Source organism: Mobula birostris, chromosome 10 (assembly GCF_030028105.1).
Source record: "Mobula birostris isolate sMobBir1 chromosome 10, sMobBir1.hap1, whole genome shotgun sequence".
Lineage (NCBI taxonomy): Eukaryota > Metazoa > Chordata > Chondrichthyes > Myliobatiformes > Myliobatidae > Mobula > Mobula birostris.
In genome coordinates this window covers 18,402,041-18,408,040 of record NC_092379.1, presented here as the reverse complement: position 1 = coordinate 18,408,040, position 6,000 = coordinate 18,402,041, and positions in this window count along the sequence as shown.

The window sequence follows — 6,000 nt, the reverse complement described above, 5'->3', positions numbered from 1 at the left end:
CTGCCATGAATTTGCCCACTCACCTGACCTATCCAAGTCACCCTGCATCCTCTTAGCATCCTCCTCACAGATAACACTGCCGCCCAGCTTCGTGTCATCCACAAACTTGGAGATGCTGCATTTAATTCCCTCATCTAAGTCATTAATATATATTGTAAACAACTGGGGTCCCAGCACTGAGCCTTGCGGTACCCCACTAGTCACTGCCTGCCATTCTGAAAAGGTCCCGTTTATTCCCACTCTTTGCTTCCTGTCTGCTAACCAATTCTCTATCCACATCAATACCTTACCCCCAATACCGTGTGCTTTAAGTTGGCACACTAATCCCCTGTGTGGGACCTTGTCAAAAGCCTTTTGAAAATCCAAATATACCACATCCACTGGTTCTCCCCGATCCACTCTACTAGTTACATCCTCAAAAAACTCTGTGAGATTCGTCAGACATGATTTTCCTTTCACAAATCCATGCTGACTTTGTCCGATCATTTCACCGCTTTCCAAATGTGCTGTTATCACATCTTTGATAACTGCTATAGCAGTTTCCCGGTCTATAATTCCCCAGTTTCTCTCTCCCTCCTTTTTTAAAAAGTGGGGTTACATTAGCCACCCTCCAATCCTCAGGAACTAGTCCAGAATCTAAAGACTTTTGAAAAATTATCACTAATGCATCCATTATTTCTTGGGCTACTTCCTTAAGCACTCTGGGATGCAGACCATCTGGCCCTGTGGATTTATCTGCCTTTAATCCCTTCAATTTACCTAACACCACTTCCCTACTAACATATATTTCCCTCAGTTCCTCCATCTCACTGGACCCTCTGTCCCCTACTATTTCTGGAAGATTATTTATGTCCTCCTTAGTGAAGACAGAACCAAAGTAATTATTCAATTGGTCTGCCATGTCCTTGCTCCCCATAATCAATTCACCTGTTTCTGTCTGTAGGGAACCTACATTTGTCTTAACCAATCTTTTTCTTTTCACATATCTATAAAAGCTTTTACAGTCAGTTTTTATGTTCCCTGCCAGTTTTCTCTCATGACCTTTTTTCCCCTTTCCTAATTAAGCCCTTTGTCCTCCTCTGCTGAACTCTGAATTTCTCCCAGTTTTTCTGGCTAATTTGTATGCTTCTTCTTTGGAATTGATACTATCCCTAATTTCCCTTGTCAGCCACGGGTGCACTACCTTCCTTGATTTATTCTTTTGCCAAACTGGGATGAACAATTGTTGTAGTTCATCCATGCAATCTTTAAATGCTTGCCATTGCATATCCACCGTCAACCCTTTAAGTGTCATTTGCCAGTCTATCTTAGCTAAGTATTCATTGAGGACCTCGCTCACTTCCACAGCCTCCAGGCACATCTTTCCACCTTTATCTCTAATCGGTCCTATCTTCACTCCTGTCAACCTTTTGTTCTTCACATAATTGAAGAATCCCTTGGAGTTTTCCTTTACCCTACTCGCCAAGGCCTTCTCATGCCCCCTTCTTGCTCTCCTCAGCCCCTTCATAAGCTTCTTTCTTGCTACCCTATATTCCTCAATAGACCCATCTGATCCTTGCTTCCTAAACCTCACGTATGCTGCCTTCTTCCATCTGACTAGACTCTCCACCTCACTTGTCACCCATGGTTCCTTCACCCTACCATTCTTTATCTTCCTCACTGGGACAAATTTATCCCTACCATCCTGCAAGAGATCCCTAAACATCGACCACATGTCCATAGTACATTTCCCTGCAGAAACATCACCCCAATTCACACCCGCAAGTTCTAGCCTTATAGCCTCAAAATTTGCCCTTCCTCACTTAAAAATTTTCCTGTCCTCTCTGATTCTATCCTTTTCCATGATAATGTTAAAGGCCAGGGAGCAGTGGTCACTGTCCCCCAGATGCTCACCCATTGAGAGATCTGTGACCTGACCAGGAATCATAAAGACACTTTGGAACACTGGCCTTCATCAATAAGTACAGGAGCTGAAGTTGTATAAGACATTGGTGAGGTCAGATCTGGAATGCTATAAGTAGTTCTCATCACCTGCAAACAATAAGTTTGAAAAGAGTACAGAGAAACTATGCAAGGAATTAGCCAAGACTTAAGGACATGAGATATAGGGGAAGGTTGCATAGGATAGGATATTATCCCCTGGAGCATAGGAGATGTACAATATTATGAGGGGTACAGAAAGGGTAAATGCATGCATGCATTCCCTGTTCTTCCTGTGTCATTCCTTCTCTGGACTTTGACAGGATCACCACTTACACTGGGCTTTTCCATGTTTCTTTTGCCCTCCCAAACGCTGCTGCTCTACAGTGAGCGACCAAGGGCAGCGATTCCCATGCTGGGAGGGATGGTACACATTTTCGGGGTTTGAGAAAGTTCTTAAACCACTTTGTCTATACAAATAGAATGATCAGCCACTGCAGCCCTTTAAGTGTAATTAGAACCTCATTGCTCTTATTAAATTCAGCTGTGGGCCTAGGGAGAGGACGCTGAGCTGGGTCACTTACCCAATTTAAATGCCGACCCAGATCGGAGGCGAGAGCCAAGTGCACTCGCTCCCTGCAATCTTCATGCCTCTCTCCAAGACACCGGAGCCTTTCACTGTTCCGTTTAGTCAACTTAAACATTGGGACAAGAGCTGATTCCGCCCGTTCTCCGCGGTGGCCATCTCTGTGGCACTGAGCCCTATGAAGACTGCCCTGGCTGCAGTGCTCTGTACTGCTAATATGATGAACTGAGAAGTGAGGCTTTGGGCCTACTCTGGGCTGCTCCAGGGTTCAGATCTGAGGACTCCGTTTTGACTCGGAATGCTGTTGCTCGTTTCAATTGCTTACGTGATTTGTGTTTTTCTTCTGCCTCTTACATCAGGTGCTGGTTTTTTATTTTTATTCTTCCTTTTTCTTGAATTGGGCTGTTTTGGGTTTCTTGCTCTGTGGCTACCTGTGAGCAAGTAAGCCTCAAGGTTGTATAATTTATACATTCTTTGATAATAAATGTACTTGAATCTGTCTGTGAATTTGAAGGATTTTTCAGGGACAGCATTGGTGGTACCTCTCCAATAAGATGCCACTGTGTGTATTTGGTGTCTCAGGGATGTACAGCAGGGGCAGATCTTCACCATCTGGTAGAAGATGAGCTTCGAGACATGCTGGAGCCCCAGATCCTCAAACACTGATTCCGAGTTCTCCAAGGAGGCTCCTGAGGTCACGTTTTCCAAAGTCTCATCATAAACCTTCACTGTTCAGTGTTGCAACTGTGTAGCAGGGCAAGTGGAGAGAGGAATGGTGTCATGTGACCGGCAACAATGAATATAGAATTGAGTCAGGTTTTATACAAGCAATCAAACATTTATTAAACTCCAATCAATATAAAAAAAATAAACAAATGAAAATCTTAACCGGAAGTAAACTGCTATGCGGCCATTTAACAAACCGCCACTCAGTACTAGTTCTTAAAGCGGTAAACGCGAAAACAGTTCTTAAAGTGGTAAATTCAAACACAGTTCTTAGAATGGTAAATTTGAAAGTCCAAGAGATTTATACAGTCAATTGGTAGAGACTTTCCTGAAGTAAAGAATTCCTCAAAGACACGATGTCACTGCCAATCCCAGCCAGATCCTGCCTTGTCCGCAGGATTCACGACGACGGAAATAAAATGATTTAAAGGCACTGACCTTTCCCTCTGGATACTAGATCCTGCACAGCCTTGTCTGCTGCTTTTAGGAGAGGCTATCTCATGCAGATCAATCTTATTTGAATGAATTCAATAATGTTCGATTCTCTCCAAAACTGACGAACGACTCCTTCAGGCTCCCATCTTCACTCTCCAATATTACTGAAAAGATACATCAACAAACCCGGCAGCAATTGGTTCAACTGCCGGTCCAGCACTTTTGTACCTTACAATACAACGTAAAACTCCGTTTTAAATCAAAACTGCGTCATAATGCAAATACTCAGCGGAGTGGAGTATCTGGCTAACGTTCTAACTGGAAAACCTAACTGCGTCACCAGGGATCTACACTTATATACCTGGTGAGAACAGGTCATCACACGACCTCCCATCGGCGGGAAAATTACATCATGTGACCTCTGCAGGACCATTACATCATCCTCATAAGACGGTCACAAGATATCCATGAGATATGTAACAATGGCTGCTGTACGACAATTCAGGTATTTCAGTGATGCTGATTTGGAGTGCGGCCTCTGAACAGCATATACAGAAACATAGTCTGTGTAGAGTAGCTCACTGCCCGAGGCTGGAGTGACAGTGTTTCTGTGGGTTGCAGGTTGAGGAATTACCCTGTCGTCCTGGGAATCAGCTCCACTGCAGCAGGAAGCTCCTGAATTCAGAGGAATTACATGGAGAGCCAGTGGCCATGGGTCATTACAGGGATTCCAGTGACTTTTAATAGTTTCCTCTACACCAGACTTTGTCATCGTCACCAAGACAAGCGATATCCTTGTCTATCTCTAACTGTCCCTGAGCACAGCATGGAGACACTGCAGTTCAAAGTCAGAATTAGGTTTAATATCACTGGCATACGTTATGAAATTTGCTAACTTTGTGCTAGCAGTACAACGCAATATATAATAACAGAGAGAAAAAGAAAACTGTGAATGACAGTATCCACATATTTAATAATTATATTAAATTAGTGCAAAAAAAAAGGAAGTTAAAAAGTAGCGAGATCGTGTTCATGGGTTCAATGTCCATTCAGAAATCAGGTGGCAGGGTTCTGGTGACGTCATCGTTCAGAACGGCAGCTCAAATCAACAGTTCCTCTGGAAAAACGCATATTTTGCCCCATTAATCCATCAAATATAAGATCTTTCGACAACATCTGAATTGATAAGGAGGGCAAGAATGGAGATACAAAAAGCATCACTGCGGAGTCTATGGGAGAGAGAGGTACAACACGTGGCTCTCCTGCACGTGCGCGTGGCGGCGAGGCTGACACAGGGCCTCGTGCAGGCGAAGCAGAAAATATGATGAGGATTCTGGAAGAGATAAGGGAAGTCCAAAAAGCAGCAACTCAATGATATAAAGTCAGAGCTCGCCAATGTCAATCAGAAAATAGCGGTGGCAGAGGCTCGAATTGAGAAGGTGAAAGATTGTGTGCAAAACGTGGAACAGGTACTAAGTAAGACGATAAAAATATTAAATCAACAGGAAAGTAAATTGCTTGACCAGGAGGGAAGATCACGACGGAAAAATATCGGGCTTTATAATGTTCCCAAAGGAGCGGAGGGATTGTCGATGATAGACTTTGGAGAAAAGCTTCTGCGGGAAGTGCTGGAGGTTCCCCCGACTATGGAGATTGTAACTGAGAGGGCACATCGTTCGCTTGTTTCAAGGCCTCCCGGAGACAGGGAAAGCAAGCCGCACTCAATAGTACTTAAATTCCTTCGATTCACGAGCAAGGCGGAGATTCTACAAAGGGCCTGGGGTAAGAAGAGGGTTTTTTAGAACAGGAAGTTAATGTACTTTGATCATGATTACCCCCCGGCGGTCCTACAGAAACGGAAGTAATGTTCTAAAGCAAAACGAATATTAAAGCAAGTAAAGATTAAATTCCAAACCCCGTACCCTGTTAAACTGAGGGTATTTTACCAAGAAGGGATACGACTATATCAGACAGTGGAAGAGGCGACTACAGACATGAACAACAGAGGAATGCCCATTAGCATGGTCAAACCAGCTGAGCAGTTATCCCGATTTGCTTGGGAAATAGTAAGAGAACAGGGGACGGGAACAGGACGAGAGAAGGATATTAGGAAGAGACTGTGAGTTCTCCAAGGGCAGCCCTCACCTCCTCCAGAAGAGCCAAAAGGTTTGGCTAACTTTAAAAGTGCTGATAAACTAAATGGAAGCAAAAATAGACAGTGATATACCTATCTCGAGAAATACGTATTATAATGTGGATTTTATATTACTCAATTTTTTTTAACTCATTCATTCATTCTTTTTTCCCCACCTAAATGAGAATATATACATGGG